Genomic DNA, 18,116 nt, shown 5'->3' with positions numbered 1-18,116 from the left:
ATGGCAAGGAAATGGAAACATAAAAGGTATAAACATGTCAGCTTTATCTTCAATGCACATTCATTTCCATCATCATCTTTACCAACAACCAACATTTTCTGAGCACTGACCATGTGCAGAGAGCACTCTGCTAACCACTGAGGACATAAAATGACAAAGACATAAATCTTGTCCTCACAGGAAAATAAATTAATAAATTTGATCACTTTAACAAATTTGATCACTTTTGAACAAAAGTGATTTATCTTCTACATGCAGGCTCTAAACACACACACACACACACACACACACACACACACACCCATCCAGTATTTCTTTCTTCAAAAATCCAAAGAGTAGCATTCTTCTACTCAGGAAAGATCTTTCGAATCTGAGCACCTATATTTGGCCAGGGTAGAATTTCTTCTGCAGTCCTTCTTCCTATGTGAACTGAAGGAAAAACCAGGATACAGATGTAAACAAAATCAAATACAAACTGAAATATTCTCCATTCCTCCTCAAGCTCAGAAACAATTCTGGAGCCTCTAACAAGGTGATGAGAGGAAGAACCACGAATCACAAAGACGGCAATTGTGGCTCCACAGAGCTCACGGGTGAAACTGATGTATCTGCATGGTAACAAATTCCAGGGTAAAGGCTGCAGTAGCTCCATGATTTGGATGTTTTGCCTATGTGGGGCCAGCCAGCAGATATTTGAAAAATTCAAATCAAGGAGAATGCGTCTTAGTTTTCTCCTAAATATTTAGTGCCTCACACCACCACACAGCCCACCAAACACCACTGAGTCCAAACCATACTCATACCCTTTCTATCTTCAATGGCTATTAGTAGCTGTCCAAAAGAGAAGTAGTGTTTTTACTCTTTTATAGTTTGTCTTTTTAAAGACACGGATTCATAAATCTGGGTTTTTTCTTGCCTCTGTACATTTAGGTTCACATTTATTTTAAAACAAGGAAGGGAGTAAGCCAAAAAGGAAGGATGTGAGAAAACTATTAACCTAGCCAGCCTAATAATCAGTGATTAAAGTTACAGTCAGAGAAGAACGACATCTTGATGCCTCCTACCCTCTTCCTCCTCTGCGTGCCTTTATTATTCTACTTCAGGCACTCAGAGGGAGGGCAACAGGGCTAGTGAATTCCAACTAGCACTCAGATAATTGCACCATTCACACCCCTCACCAGTCAATCAGGGTGTGCTTAGCCAGCCCCAGTTATTAATAGTTTTCCTACATTTACACTGTTACAAAGGACCGAAATGAGGTTTTCTCTCCGAAACAAGAAATGGGGCACCCTCAATAAAGACTAAGTGGAACAGAGGATGTTTGCAAAACCAAGAAACACTCGCCCTATTTTGCAGCCACACCTGTTTTAAGGGTGTCAGGAAAGCATTTTCCCTAAGTTTCCTGACTTTCAACACCAAGCCAGTGTTAGTGTTGAGAGAGCTTCCCTTAATTCAACCCCCAGTTCCACCCCTTGTGTGCAATCTGTAGACTAAGTACCGTCATATCCCAACAGCATTTTTTTTTAACTTCTGGCCCAGGGACCCTCCACTAATCACAGAACAGTTTAACAGTGACAAGGTCTTACCTTCATGTTAAAATGCTAGTATAACATAATGTTTAGAGCTAACAGGTGCCTTGTCAATCATCTCGCCCAGTCATTCTCAAATATGGCTTCGCATTAGAATCCTACAGGAAAGTTTTTTAAATGACCATTGCCTGAATCCCTCCCTGAGAGATTTCAATTTAACTCTTTGGGGTAGGGTCTGAGCATGGGCATCATTCTTTTCTTTGTTGTTATTCTTGTTTAGTTTTTTGTATTTGTTTTTATTTAAGCTCTGTGGATGATTTTGTTATTGAAGTGGAGTTCAAAATCACTGCTTCAGACTATTGTCACTTAATGGAAATTAGAAAATTGAGGTCCAGAGTCAATGGTTTGTACATGGTCACAGAATAAAGCAACACAAGCAGAATTAAATATAAGCTTCTGACTCCTAAGACCACCACCTCCTAAGACCACCACCTCTTTCATTATCATATAGGCAGCTACTGGACAGCTTGGAAAAACCTAACATTTTTAAAGACCCATTACATATAAAGAAAGAACTCCAGACTCTGATGCTATGTGGATGAGCAAATGCACACCACTGGCTGACTTAGGGCCATGCATTCGAAGGGGGCTCGTGGGGGCAGGGCAGGGGAGAGGAAAGTACTGAAGTGAGGGTCAGTGGACGTGGCTGACCACATTATGTGGCTTTAGGCCACGTGGCCAACCTTAGAACTATTTTCATAGTTTTTAAAGGGTTGTTGTCGAGGAGGACAGGTAACCTCCAAGGTGACTGTCAGCATTATTGCTCTATTATCCTGCACCACACACACAGACCACATGCATTATTGTCCCTAAATTGCACACATTTAATGCATTTAAGATTTTGGGGCCTACTATATTTGGTAGGTAAGTCACTGCACAAACATATCCATCCACACACAAGTCTAATATGCACAGGTGCATGGGGTGTGTGTGGATTTGGGTACATATCCAATATACTAATTTCGAATCCAAAGGTACAAACTGCTGTGGCATCTGTGTGACCAGACTACGGCTCCTAGAAGGTGGTAGGATTAGTTAAGAATGTCGACCATTTTCACAGAGTACAATTAGCTATGGGAAAAAGAAGGACCGTCCTCATCTGAGCTTCAGGCTTCTTCTAAGACTCTCTTCTCCCTTCCTGAAACCATGTAGTGCTCTTATTCAGCCATTGTTTTTAAGTCCCCCCTCTTAAAAAGAAACAAGATCTGATTTCCTAAGAAATTCTATCCGGTTGAAGCCCTGAGTGGGTCTATATAAAGATTAATGGGAACCTTAAGCTTGACATTTCTTTCTAAAGAAAGAAATTTTCAGTCTGAGTGAGGCAGTGAGGAAAGACACAGAGGATGGCGTGTGGACGGCATAGTTTGCCATTGGTGAGTGGAGTGAGCAGTTCAGAGGGTTAATTCATTGAAACTTTAATTGTCTTAATCTAGGAAGCTCCTCTACTACAGACTTTCCGCTCCCCATCAAGCTGGGCTCCAAGGAGGGCCAAAGCCTGTAGCTTCTTTCTCCTTCCAGGTCTGCCATTCCCAGAGAGCTGGCCCTGCTTCCCCTCTACTGCCTTCTCAGGGACCCTGGGCACAGCCTTATCACTGTGCCTCCCCTGCTCTGCCTCTCAAGTCCCGTTGGAATGCATGACTCTTAGGTCAGTCAATGGTGGGCATTTACTCACCCACACATCTTCAGATCCAGGGTACTCTCTTTATATGTAATGCATCTTTAATAAGTCAGCAGGCTGAGCTTAGGTTTCTTCTGCTAATGAAACAAATACAAACCACGACATACAAAGAATGGTGAAAGTGTAGATAAATGGTAAAAGGATAAGGAGCAGAAAAAAGATACAAAATAAATTTAGGGAATCATCCATTTCAAGCCCAACTTCCCTTAGGCATCAATGCTATAGTTTAATCAAGAGGTGACTGAAGGTGTCTCCCCAACATCTCCACCCCTGGACATCCCCAGGAGTAAAAACCTCTAAAATATCAAGCCACTCTAAATAGACTACCAAGAAGCATTTTGTGAATCCCCTAGGAATAATGGGATCCCTCTTCATCCATCACTCCCTTTGCCATTACAGAAAGCAGCTGGTGTCTGAAGGGCATGGCAACTTTTTACCTCGCTACTCCAGAAACACATGGGCTAGGCTGGTCCTTCTTTCTGAGTAGCTTGGCCTGGGCTAGGATCCAGGTTTCCCTCTGGACACAAACCAACTAACAGCTGTCCCTTTCTTTGTAATGGCCATCAACAGAGTTAGCTCCAATCCAGTGGTCTAAGATGAAAACTGTATCATTTGCTCATTCTAGAGGCAAGTCTAATAAACAAGGCTAGGATTTCACTAACTATACAATCATGAAAGCAGAAATTAGAGCCTTTTCCTTCTTTTAAGATGACCCTGGCTTTATTCTCTAACCTTGTCATTTGTAATCTGAAATTCCTAATCAAAGAAGCAGCAAATTCCTGTGTTGTTCTTTTCCTTGAGTTAAGGGATGCAAGGAAGAGCGGGAGGCTTGCCTTTTACACCAACTTTCCTCTTCATATGCTTTCTGTCCTCCTAAAATGACCTGTCTTTCTGTATCCTACAAATCTCCTATGTTTTCCTTAAGACATAATTTAAATGTCGACCCCTCCATGAAGCCCTCCTCACTCTCCCGGATTTCTCTTCTTTTTAGATCTTACCTAAATCTATAACTATCTCTTTATACATGTCCACACCACTAGATCCTGGGCTACTGGAAGGTACAGACAGAGTTAATTCTTTTTCACAGCACAATGTTCTTAAATGTTGTTGAATAATTGAACAAAGCAAAAGACAAGAAAATAAACGAAGTTAAAAGAACAGAATAGGGTAAAAGAGACTAAGAGACATTAATAAAAAGATACACTAAAAAGCAGAAGGACATAAGAAGAAAAAAAAGAAAGAGAAGAATCAGTGATGAGAAGGACCAGAATAAGAGGGCACAGAATGAAAAGAGAGCAGGCAAAAGATGTGCAGAGGTGAAAGAGTGAAAGAAGAGAGGAGATGGGTGAACTTAAATTTACAGGTTTCTTTCTGATTTAAAAAACAAAACAAAAAAAAGAAGTGCTGGAATCCCAAAAGTAGAATACAAGCACAACTGTCAATGTTCTGGTGCCAAGGCCACTAACCATGGTCTATAATTAAAAGCAGGGATGGTGTAGACCTGTGATGTGTGGTCCAGCAACTCTGGCGTCAACTGATAGCTCGTTAGAAATGCAAAATGTGGAGCCCCAGCCCAGGTTTACTGAATTAGAATATGCAGCTTCACAAAATCTCCAGATGATTTTAATATACGATAAAGTTAGAGAAGCACTGACGTAGATATTTAAAATCCACAGACAACTCTGCATTTCACTCTAATCAATGGCATGGTGTACAAAGCACTGGCGCTAAGAAGTTATACAACCTTAGGAAAACCACTTAATGTCCCTGGATCTCAGTTTTTTTATTAAATGAGAAGTTCAGAGTAGATGCTTTCTAAAGTGTCACATAGCTCTGATATTCTTGATCTCATCTAACAGCATAACTTTAACCCTTCCTAAACCCAACAGAACAAACAGGTAGCATCGTCAACTAATTAATATCTCACTTCCCTTCTCTGTTCATTTATTTAACATTTTCTGATAATCTATTATGTGCTAGTCACTACACTAAGTACAAATGATTCTAAGATGAATAAAACATCTCTCCCTGCCCTTGAGGAGTGCACAAACTTCTTAGGGAAACAGGGCATATAAACAAAATCAGGATAAACTAAGAAGCATGAGCACATGCTGGTGAAGACCAGAAAGGAAGGCAATTCCACAGCCTGGGGCAACCATGAAGAGTTTCACCAAGGGAACAAGGTAGACGTGCATGAGGTCCCTTCTCTGCCAACCTCTGCTGAAAGTGCTAGGAAGTGAAAAGACCAAATATAAGGTGGAGAACATCAAGAAAACAACCAAAGGTTCATAAACATACCTCGCTGTGTTCACAATCCCCCAAAATGTTCACAGCACAATGGATTCTGTGTAATGGCCACAGGTACCATTAACAGCCGCAGGTGAACCTCAAAAACCCACCTTCTCTGAGCTATGCCTGCTCTTTCATCCCGACTACATTCTGTTCTAGCTTTGGCCTCCTTCTGGAAGATATCAATTCAACCACTAATCTACTGTCCCTGGAGACTTCTTCTTGTGGTTGCAAAGAGGAGATGCACTTTAATAAATGCGAACAATTCATTACACCAGTAACTCTTTTGATCTATATTTATTTACAATGAGAGACAATACCGGTATCCAATCATGTGCACAGGAGCAGCGACTGAAAATGTAGTTTACTGAAAGGAAGAAATTTCTAGAATTCCTAAGGATGGGATAGAATGGCACTGAGGAAAAGGAGGAGCTCATTTTCCCAGCTCAGCCACTTTTGACTCCAACAAAATACACAAGATGAGTGGTTTTGTCGGCCCCAGTCTTCAGTATTAAAGACACAAGACTATCGTTTGAAACAACAGTTTTCCCGTCTTTAGAATGGTGAGTTCAACCCTGGCTTTTTTCTCTTGCTTAGCTTCTACATGCTGATTTGGGATTATGATTTCTTCCCATACAATTTGTCCTTTCATCTGTCTCCTTTTATAGTCCACCAATATTATTTATAGCCCATAAATTTTAACAATTTTTTTTACTTTAACCTGTTAGTAGTATATATGTCACCTTTGTTTTCAGATTCTTAAACGAAAATATAGAAAAAAAAGTCCTGCCCCCGGGGTTTATTGTATTCATGGAGGAACTGGAAGAATGTTTTACAAGGTAATATTGTGGCCAAGGGATGGATCAGCTCAGTCCTGTTTCCCCCAAACACCCCTCATTCCACCAGCCAATTTCAATCCATTTGCCCACCTCCCAGGTGCCCCCTGCCTCTCCCCACACAAGGCTGGGTGCATGTACATGAAGGTCAAGGAAGACAGTCAAGATTCCAAAGCTATCTTTCTGGAGGTAAACCAAGAACACATCAAGATTCCTGCTGTTCATCCCTTCTCCAGAGGAAGTCGCTCTTCTCAATCAACCTTAAAGAAAAGCACTTGGTGCACAAAGTATTGAATAGAGGATTTTTTCTCTTTCCCCTCCTTTCCTGTCATTTCACCTTTTTATTGATTCTCTCTGCCTGCGTCCATCCCTGGCAAAAATTGCATATATACATTAGCAAAGTAAGGATCTTCAGACAGACAGGCTTCCTAGGGATGGAACCAATGAGAGAGGAAAAATTACACAATCCAGTGGTACTCCCGGCTCCTCTCCTCACATGTGACACCTAACTCTAAACTGCCACATCACTCTGTGTTCACAGATCCGCCATGCTCTGCCACACCTGAAACAGACATAGAAGATAACCATGTTGTTCTGCTTCTCTTAAAATCACCCACCTAATGTCCTTAACTGTGTCCTGGGAAGTCTTCATTTCCCATTATTATTATTTTTCTTAATTGCACATCGTGGAGGCTCCTCAACTGAAATTAAATTTGCTCTTCCTCCCACCAGCCGCCACCTTTCTTTCCCATGTCACCCACACTGTAAGGGGGGTGGCAGAAGGAGAAAAGACAAAATAGAACCCAGTCAGCTCTGCGCTGTGAGGGGAAAAAACGGGGCGAGAACAATGGCCCTGAGATGGTTCAGAGCACCACTGAGTCACAGCCTCAGAGAGACTGCCCATGAGGATGGGGAACACCTGCTTCCTCATCGGGGTCTCCAAAATGGCTTTGGATGGTGAAAAGGCACAGACCACCTGTGGCGATTCCGCCTTGAATCTTAACAAGCCCTTTCCAGTTGGATTACCTCTCCTTTCCCTTTATAGCTTCCCCACCCACTTTTTCCTGTCTTCCTCAACTCCCTCCCCTTTCAACCTCGCCTAGTCTTAGGGACAACTAATGATAGCCTGGAACCCGGCTTCATCCATTGGCATTCAAGATAAATGAGGTAGCTGAGATCCTGTCAAACCGCATCCTTGTCAACCCCATCACCAACAAACAAACATTCCAAAGGACCTACTGGGTGTGGAGTACTGGTGTGGCACTGGGGACGCAAAAGGGGCCCTGTGCCCCATCAATGCCTTCCTCTCCTTGTCCATCTGTATGTATGAAAGCATTGCACATGGAGCTGCCTTTCTCACCCATAGCTCTTTTCTATTTTGAAGTCAAATTAAGAGTTCATCCTCCTACTTGGAGTGGAAGCAGATGGAGAATGAGCTCAGGTGTCTCTAAGGTGAGCACACACCAGATAACCTCAGCTATTTGTAGACATGGTGAGAACATGGTTCAAAGTGGCATCCCACCCTCTCACTCTGATTACACCATGGTCACAAAGTAGCATTTCAGCAGTAAAATTCAAAAGAATGAAACCTAGAGAAGGGGGATAGTGAATTTGGATTACATCTATCCTTTCTGGACAATGAAGAACTATCATCTACTGTCATGTTGAGCGACAAAGATCTTTCACCTCTTCCCCACATCCCTTTGGTATTTTGGATTATCAAAGAATTGTTGTTTTAAAATGCCAGAAAAAAAAATGTGTGTGTGTTGGGGGGGTGCTAATACTTTTAGGAAAAATAATGATGCTAATGATTCTGCTACATATTTTTGGAGATCTTTATCCCAACCTGATCCCTGCATTTAGACGCCTTCAGAGTTCAGGGACGTACGGTCAGTGGAGCAAGGAAAGGAGCAGCCCACTCACCATCATGGCCCTCCAACCCATGAATGATCTGATTTTCTCAAGAGTTGCCTTGGATTGCATGAGTGACTAGCTGAAGAGTCATTAGCTAAGTCTTTTCTATTTGTCCTGCTATTTCTCTTCTCAGGTACATTAAAATACTGCCTAATCACATTTCACATATTGTAAAAATTGATGAAAGGGAAAACATTAAAGTATTAATTCCATTCTTGAGGGTACAAGACTAACACATGCAAACAGCACATCTCTTTGTTTAACACAAAGACTCACGTGTCGAATTCTGCACCCCTTCCACATGCACAGCATTTTAGAACTCTGCAAGATAGCCATTTTGCAAGAGTGTGGAAGTAACAGTTTGCTTGGAGGATGTGTGGGTATAAATAGATGTGTAGACAGAAGGAGAAATTTACAGCTCAAAAATAATAGCACAGGAAAAAATACAAATTAAAAGCAGAATATTGACAGAATTCCTCCTTTCCGAGCTTAAGATTTAAGTCCTTTAACCTGCAGCATCCTTCAATTCCAGGTGTTCTGAGACCAGCCCGATCCCCACCTAGACCTACCCCTCTGCAATAGGCCTCCTGGGATCTCTGGGCCCAGTGTCAACCCTTTAGACAGCAAGTGGATTTCAGGGCAACAATCACAGTAATCTCAGTCATTATTTTTATGTTTTAAAGGGCATAGAAAGGCTGCCTAGGAAGGTGAAGACAGGAGACAGGGAGAGAGGCATGAAGGTGACAAGGGGAATAAAGCCAACCTGAAAAAAAAGGGGGATTTCTAGATTCCCAGAAAAATCAGAGCTTTAGTTCTGGGTGAATAAAATGCTATTTAACTGGAAAATCACACAGGTCTCCTGGCTGGCTATGTCTATAGATACAGATATAGATACATTCCCCTGATGCCATCCAACATCTTTTGTGCTTACATACGTCCACCCCCACTGCCCCCCAAAAGCCCAAAACCTGTTTGATGAGAGAAGAAAAAGAAAAAACACGAGAGATTTCCTTCTTTGTAATAAGCCTTTTTCCCCAAAACAGCATTATTTTCATATCTTGTGACCTTTTCTTCCAAAAGGATCCGCTTGAGGGACTCGAAGAGATAGATAAAAGGAGGAATCCCTACCCCAGGTGAGGAAAAAATAAAATAGAATTTGCCCTACCTTGGTTTGTAGAAGCCAAACCTCTAGACGGACAGATTAAGGGAGTGAGCATGTTGGGAATGTCCAGTCCCTTCTTCTTGCTTGCATATCCACATAAGAAAGACGAAGGATAAATGAACGGAAGATAATTTAAAATCCAATTTAGCGTAAATTTTGTTTTAATCTTGTGTCTTGAAGAGATGCAAATTCAAAAAAAAAAGATTTAATTCAAAGGTAATTCAGGGTATGGAGAGCAGCTCACAATGCAGAATCCAGAGTAATTATTCCGTGTGCATGTGAGGTTAGTGGCTGGAATGGATTTTTAACGCTTCTTCTGGCAATTACGGTTTTTGGTTTTTGGAGCGTTAGTGGAGGAGGCTCTGTGTGGAGAAGCTGGGGGCCGGCTCCGTCCCTCGGTGGAGCATGGTCATTCCCAAAGCGTCCCCTTCCTAAGGGGGAAAAAGAGGCGGTCAGGGCTTGATTCGCGTGTCCCCCGGAGGGTGAGAAAAATGCATTCCGAAAAAGATATCAATTCGTTTTAAGGAAAGGGGGGAGGAAACCCCGCATTTCCCACAGAGTGCACACGAGAGGAATTGAAAACAGCTGGTACCGGTCTATAAATAATTCAGAAAAGGTCTGGCTATACCATTCCTGGGACAGGCACGGATGAGAGGTGGGAAAGCCAACCTGAATGGAAGAGGAGAGAGGGAGGGAGCGAGCGAAGGAGGGAAGTGGGAAGGAAGGAGGAAGGGAGGGAGAAGCGGCACCATACAGCAACACACACTCACACACACGCAGAAACACAATTCCCACTTAACTCGCCAGCGAGTGCGGCCCCCAGCCCCATCTGCATTGCTGCTGACATGTCTGTCTCGCTCTCCCCATCGCCTCCAGCAGCAGCGCCGCCTCCCACCCCGGGCTTGTGCTGAATGGGTTCTGATTGTGCACGGGGTGCACACTGGGCATTTCTTGGAAGGGGCACACTGACACGAGCGCACACACGCCCCCGATGCGCACGCGCCCCGCGCGGACTCACACTCACCCCCGCGCACACTCACCCCCGCGCACACTCACGCTGCCGCCGCGCTGAGGTGCAGCGCACGGGGCTTCACCTGCAACGTGTCGATTGGACGGATGGGCTCGGCGCGTGGGTCCGGCCCGGGGCGCCGCTGCCCTGCCCCTCTGCTAGGTGAGGGGATGAAACCCCCCAAAAGACCAGAGACAGCCCTACCCAGTCACAGCACCCCCTCCCCCACACACACACAAAAAACCTTTAAAAAAGCCACGTCCAAATTAGCAAGTGCCGAGTTCTGTTGGATTTTAGAGCTTTACCTCATGCCAGGTTGGTTCACGATTTCACAGCTTCGATCCTTTATCTGCCTGACACCCCCAAACCTCTACATTGAAAGGAGAGACTCCAAAGCCCATCTTTACGTACCGGCTCCGAGCGCCTCCGCGGTTGCAGTCTGCGGAGAGGGGTGGCCGGTGGCTGGGAATGGAGGGTTTTCCTTTCCTGCAAAGCAGGATTAATGATCCGTCTCGGGGGTTTTGAAGTTCACGACTCTTCTTTGCAAGGCAAAAGGATATGCATTCAGACGCCAGCACTTCTGGATAGTGGTGATCAAGAATCACCCTTGACGAGCACTCTCGATAGAGCGAAGCCCCGAGATTTCCTAGAGGTGAAGAAGCCGGAGGAAGTGGTTTTTGAAAGGGGGTGGGGGGAACCTTCCTTTCTCAAAAAGAGGTGGGGGGTGGAGAGGCAAGAGCCCAGATTCCAGTTGGTGAGGATCAGAGCCGGGGGAAGGGAAGCGGGCGGGGGCAGGCTGTGCAAGTCAACCGCGCGGCAGCCGGAGAGGGAGAGCAGGAGGGGAGGAGGGGAGCGTCAGAAAAATGGGTATTAATCACTGGGGACGGGGGGAGGTGCGGGGAGCGCAGGTTGCCTGGTCTGGATTTGGGTCTCACACTCAAAAACGTGCCGCGCACACACACATAGACACACACATCCCCCCTACCTCTCACACCCTGACTCCGGGGGGAGGAGAAACCCACGAAGCTGGGGAAGATGCTGCTTCTGCTCCCAGGGGCGGGTGTGAGAGCGCGTGTCCTCTTTCTCCACACCCCCCACCCCACCCCACCCCCAAGCCCCTGCACCCCCTCACTCCTCTTGCTAAGACTGGCGGAGGCAGCTTCCCACGTCATGTGCTGGGGAAGTGGGGTAGGAAGGGGGACGGAAGGGGAAGAAGCTTAGTCCGAGTCCGTGGCGCCTCCTCCCGGCCGCAGCGGGGAACAGCACCGAGGGAGAGCGGCTGAGGGGCGAGGGGAGCTAGACAGTGCACCCCGTGGGCGGCCGCGCGGGCTGCGGAAAGCATCTCCTAGGCGGAGCTGTAGTTCGAAATTGAAGACCCTTGCTGTATTTTCCATAAATCAGCCTGTGCTTCCTACGAGCATTCTGCGTGTCGGACGCAGTCTGGGGCCGGGTTCTTTCTTGCCTTCAAGGAGCTTAAGATCTATCTGAGCACACGAGGCTGACGCCTAACACAATAGAAAACAAAGCAAAGCAGATGTCATTCGTGGCTAAATTGTATAGTATAGACCATTCGCGTGCTTTTCTGGCTGCTAGTGAAGGCGTGAGGAGTTTGACATTTTTTATTAAAGTGGATCCTGTTATTTAAATGCCTTGAGAAGAGAAGATGATGAGGCCGGTGAATAATCCCTAAAGGAAACTGGATTTCCTGGCATTTATAAACCTACCCTCTTTGAAAAGGCAAACATCCATTCATTTCTCTTCCTATTGAACTCTTTTATATTTTAATAGCCCTTATCACCACCGGTAGTATTGTTTACTTTTAACATTAATATTATTGTATATGCATCATTTTCATTCTCATCCACTGTCTTTTCAAATATCTAGAATACTACAATGGTGGAACATTTTCATATTGGTTATATCGTGGGCTTCTCACCAGCATTCCTGAGAAGTGACCATACAAACGCACAGGAGAGAAGGCTGTGTGAAGTGGATATACCTAGTGGCTTGGAACTTTAGTCTGTAGAAGCCATCGGATGTATTTTTGCTGTCCTGTAGACCAGACTACTCATATTTCTGAACTACAGTAATTCTTCTGTGTTTCCTGGTTTCTCTCAGGCTTAATTTTTGAATCTAACATATTTAATACACACGAACACATAAGCATTGTGTGAAAACACAAATAGAGTGTGTTCACATGCAAATTATTCCTTCTCATTAATGGTTTTCTATTTTTCTAAGAGTTAGAGCTGATCTTTCACTACTTTGGGGAAGTGTCAAAGCACCCCAGAGTTGCTGTGCCCTCTTGGTACACAACAGCCAATCCAAGCCCCTCTAATAATTTGTCTCCAGGTTTTGAAGTTCACCTGCCTATGGGCAGGTTTGCAGTTGTTAGAACACCGATTCCAAGAGGAGTATAGAATGCAGAAAGCAAGAACCTAATAGAGATTTTCTGAAACACTCTTCCCTGAATTTTCCGGAAAATTACCTTTACCTGGTCCATTACCTTCAGAATAACGTCCAAGCTCACTCAAGGATCTTCATGGGTTGACCTTGAATTTACTTTTTAAATTTTTATATTTTTTATTTCTGGCTCATAGCCCACGTTCCCCTTCCTATCCTCAGTCCCTTCACCAAAATTATACTATTCTCTATTTTCTTTCCTTTTCCTCCCTACCTGAACCCTGTTGCAATTCCATTTCACCCTGTTCACTTTTCCAAGTGTACAGGGAAAAATGAACACTCATACTTCCTCCACCTAATTGAGTCCACACTCCTCTTCAGTTTCTAGCTCAAGTCCCACCTCCTCTGGGGATATTTTTCAGTCAACCAAGCCTGAATTGGTTTCTGTAAAAATTGCAAGGATTTTAAAATGAGAGATGACACCTCACCACCATCCCCTCCACTTTCATTTTCTGTATTCAGTAATGTATGGAAGAGTTTGCTTGATCAGTTATCAAACTGACTGGGTGATAACTTCTTGCATTCATTAACCAGGTACTGGCCCACTATAGGGAAAAATATTACCTCTGTAGCTATTCATGTTGAACCATGTGAGACTATTGATATTCAATCATATGAAATTGCCAATCATATGAAATAACCATTATTGACATATAATAAAAAGGCAATTTCATAAAGTTAAACTTAAAATTGTATTCTGGTATCAATTTCCTGTCTTCCTAACTAGCTGTTTAGCTCCCTAAGGGGATAGACCATAACCTAAGTCATCCATATATTCCCAGTACCTGGCTCAATTCCAGACATGCAGTAGAGGTTCAATAAATATTTTTTATGACTATTTGAAGCCACTTTATCAAGCAGTTTTTCTGGTTCTGAAATAGCTAATTCTAGGGACCACACAGATTGTGAAGTGGAAAGTAATATCCCTTGCCCATGGCATTCATTGCCCATTGACTACTCAATGGAACCAAGATTCATCTCCTTTTTTTCTGGCTCCTTGTCACTCACTTGCTCTTCTCACTAATAACCTTTGCCTTCATGGACCATAAGCCTCTCAGTAAAACTATTTCAGCCAGGCACAGTGGCTCACACCCATAATCCCAGCACTTTGGGAGGCCAAGGCGGGTGGATCACCTGAGGTCGGTAGTTCAAGACCAGCCTGACCAACATGGAGAAACTCCATCTCTATTAAAAATACAAAATTAGCCAGGCGTGGTGGCACATGCCTGTAATCCCAGCTACTTGGGAGGCTGAGGCAAGAGAATCGCTTGAACCCGGGAGGCAGAGGCTGCGGTGAGCTGAGATCATGCCATTGCACTCTAGCACTCCAACAAAAGCAAAACTCCGTCTCAAAAAAATAAAATAAAATAAAACTATTTCAAGGACCACCCAGATTCATGAAATTTGAAACACCACTTCTTAGTGTTACAAATATATATTTCCTAACTCTTAGTCCAGCAACACAGAAAACAATATTCTAATGAGACAAAATGTTGCATCATATTTCACAGCATTGCTTATTGAGGAGAAGCTCTTGCTTGAGGCTGCTAACGACACTTTTGGAGGTATTCTGCCAACTCAACCCAAGGAGAGGTTCCCAGAAGATGCAAACACCCTTTTTCATGGCCCAATCAGCAAACGCAAAGCCTGTGCCTTGCGTGGCCAACAACAACAAAAAAAGTATGTTTATCTGGCAACATCTTTCAGATCAAACACTGGTACCAAAGGGTGGAGCCTGAAGTTTATACAATTTGGAGTCCCTCTTTAAGAGAAAGAATAAAAAATTAACTGCAAAAGTGAATATCCACTTAGGAAATAAATCACAACTTAAAAGTTCTTTAATAGTTATAAACACCACAAAAGTTAAAAATTTAAATAATAATCTTTAGTTAACTGCATATTTCTGTAATATTTGTTTTTGTATTTTTTTTACCACATTCTCTTTGAGCACCTCTTCACATTGTGATTTAAAGTATAATTTTCTATGAAGATACTAGAATCAAAAAAAATAATCTGGGATCCAGTTTATTCTTCAAAATAACTGAAAATTGTTTTTCATTATAGATAATTTAGAAAAATTTCCTATTTATTGGTATTAGTACAGTTTACACCTTTAAAGGTTGTTGTCAAATTTAGAAAGACATTTATCAAATTTCTTTGATATATAAGCTCTAAGGTTACAAGGATTTCAAGTTTTCTTGTACAGTGACTAATCTTAAATATCTCTTGAATTGATAATATTCATTAACTAGTTTGTAATTTATTATAAGTTTTATACTGTCTTCATCAATGACAGCATTTTGTCTCGAACGAGCCAAAAATATAAATATTTCCCCAATATGTTCATGTGATTCACTTCTCTTCATTAATTTGATTGTCAAACATTCCCAGGGATCTATTCATTGCCTCTATTTAAAATTTCCGTTTTCATCTTAAAGAATTAGTTTAGGTATGACTTGGGAAATGCAACATTACGTGGTCTTGGGAAATGCAACATTTGGGTAGGAAAACAAAAATGCCTGTCCTCACCTAGGTCCCTGGCACAGGCACAGGGTTGGAGCCCTAGCCAGGGACCACGCCCTTCCCTTCCCAGCACTTCCCTGCCCCCCTTTGGTATCATTACAGGCTTGAGCAGCTTCCAAAGGGTAAACATTACACTTAGATTCTTTAAAGAAAATTCTAACTTGTCATATATGTTTAAAACACTCCATTTGAGAGACAAATCTGAAGGAGAAAAAAATGTTACAAAATACCAAAGTGGTCAGAAACTTTGAGGTAAGGGAGAGGCAGCTTTTTCTTGAACTAGAATACCAGGATGACCCACAGAACACATATACTGTGACACCTTTGTGTCAAACCTGGAAACCTTTTCTTCCTTTGGAAGAGCGAGCAATAACTTAACTCTGTGGAGAACTGATTGCAAGGTGTGGAGATATATCTCACTAAGCCTAAATGAACGTGTTTCCAATTCAACTTTCCCTTAGCTTCATCCCAAAAATGGTCACCACCACTCCAATGACACCCAATGTGAGGGGAAATCTGACAGGGAAAGTTGGAATGGAAAGAGCAATTTTAAATGATTGCAATTAAGGCCTGGCACGGTGGCTCACACCTGTAATCCCAGCATTTTGGGAGGCCGAGGTGGGTGGATCACTTGAGGTCAGAAGTTTGAGACCAGCCTGGCCAACAGGGCAAAATCTCGTCTCTACTAAAAATACAAAAACTAGCCAAGCGTGGTGGAACACGTCTGTAATTACAGCTATTCGGGAGGCTGAAGTAGGAGAATCATTTGAACCCGATAGGTGGAGGTTGCAGTGAGCTGACATCCTGCCACTGCACTTCAGCCTGGGTGACAAAGAGGCAATTATAAAATAATAATAATAATAATAGATTACAATTAAAATATGCTACTTTTGCAAATTTCACCAAAACATTTGGGCACATTTTAGGGCTTCTCCCAAGACCTTAGAAAGGGCCCAGGTGAGAGTCTATGAATCCGAAGCTGTATTAGTTTCAAAGTCATTCTGCCTCTCAGTTCATTACCTAATGTAAAACAGGCTTGCTGGTTTCTAAATAAAATATTTGAATGATTTTTATCTTTGAAAAGGTAATCATTAAAGGCTCAGTTGACAACACGCATATTAATGTTTTCTGCTTAATCCAATCCATCTTTTTTTGCTTGCAATTCTTGGAGTGTACGGGAAACACAGGCAGAGCATTCAATTTTAATAACTTGCAAAAGCATACTAAGCTCCTGCCTCTACCATCATTACTCTTTGAAAAGAATCTCTAATTTGTTCTTATCATAATAATATTAATTATTCAACCCAGAAGGTCTTTTTCAAAAGGAGGGTTAAACAACCCTCATCCCCTTGTCTGAAGACCTACTTATCCTCCAACAATGAAAAAATTATTCATTATGCAGGGCATTTTATTGAGCCTGTTGTATACACTGTAACAATACACTTCTAGACATTTACATTGTGTTCTGATGGAAACATTTCTTCAATACTAATCTAAATCTGCCTTTTTTTTTTTTTTTTTGAGACAGAGTCTTGCTCTGTTGCCAGGCTGGAGTGCAGTGGCGTGATCTCAGCTCACTGCAACCCCACCTCCTGGGTTCAAGCGATTCTCCTGCCTCAGCCTCCCAAGTAGCTGGGACTACAGGCACGCACCACCATGCCTGGCTAATTTTTGTATTTTTAGTAGAGACGGGGTTTCACCATATTGGCCAGGCTGGTCTCGAACTCCTGACCTCGTGATCCACCTGCTTCAGCCTCTCAAAGTGCTGGGATTACAGGCATGAGCCACTGCACTTGACCCTTAAATCTGCCCTTTTCTTTTGGAAATTAATCAAAGGGACAGGATGGGAGGAGAGAGAGAAAGGAGGAATGAATAAGACTTCCAGAGAGAAGAATGAGCCTAGAAAGCAGGAAATATAGGATGCGATGTGATAGTAAGCTTTCTCTGTACTAAAGGAAAGGGAGAATTTACTTGTTATTTCTAGGATCACTCATACCCTGAATGGAAATAACCCCCTATTAAGCACAGGTACAGTTGGCACTGTCTTATTAATTGTATTTTTCCCTTTCAACATAGCAAAGATACAACAACACTGGATCTGACCCAGCTGTTTTTTAAAAAGAATTCTTTAGAATCTTAATTTTTCTATGTGAATAGGTCTTCTCCCCTCTTTTTTTTTTCTCCTGGAAACACCTTGGAAAGAAACTGTCTCCAGCCTCACCATTATTCATGTAGAGAAGACATATATTCTTCTTTTGTTTTGCTTTCATTATTTGAGTTTCTCAAAAAAACGTACGCTAATTTCTTTTACTATGGACAATATGAACGAGAGACCCAATCTCTATCTCAAGGCATTTTGGAACATCTTCTTGCCAGAGGCAGTCGGATAGTGATGTAAACGAGGAAACAAAGTGGAAATAAATGTTACAGCTCTCCTTTCGCTAGTTCCCTTTTCTCTTGTCACTTCATCCTTTCTCTGATTTTTTAAAGGCTTTTTTGTGAGCCATGTATCCAGCGCTCCAATATTCTTTTTCCATGTAATATCTGTCTCCTTTCCTGTGGGCCTTTCCTCCTGGAACAGTTCCTGTTATCACCCCCAGGGAAATACCACTTCTTTTTCCTACCCCCCTTCAGAGGGTCCTTTTATCTTCTA

General features: G+C 42.8%; 1 protein-coding gene across 3 annotated transcripts in view; it reads right to left on the bottom strand.

Annotated features, from left to right (window-relative positions):
* Window positions 1-11,553, bottom strand: part of GRIN2B (glutamate ionotropic receptor NMDA type subunit 2B) — a 418,101-nt gene extending 406,548 nt beyond the window's left edge. For 2 of the 3 annotated variants that reach the window (XM_055280574.2, XM_063639629.1), the window contains exons 1-3: window positions 11,463-11,553; window positions 10,889-11,123; window positions 9,472-9,899 (exon numbers count right to left, since the gene is read on the bottom strand). The gene's annotated coding sequence lies outside the window, so the exon portion shown is untranslated. Of the gene's footprint in view, window positions 1-9,471; window positions 9,900-10,263; window positions 10,405-10,888; window positions 11,124-11,462 lie in introns of those variants that run through there. The other variant, XM_055280575.2, reaches the window with a different exon arrangement.
* Between the last annotated feature and the right edge of the window lie 6,563 nt (window positions 11,554-18,116).

This window comes from Symphalangus syndactylus, chromosome 5 (assembly GCF_028878055.3).
Source record: "Symphalangus syndactylus isolate Jambi chromosome 5, NHGRI_mSymSyn1-v2.1_pri, whole genome shotgun sequence".
Classification (NCBI taxonomy): Eukaryota; Metazoa; Chordata; class Mammalia; order Primates; family Hylobatidae; genus Symphalangus; species Symphalangus syndactylus.
Note: the sequence above shows the minus strand (reverse complement) of the source record. Positions and strands in the feature narration are given on the sequence as shown.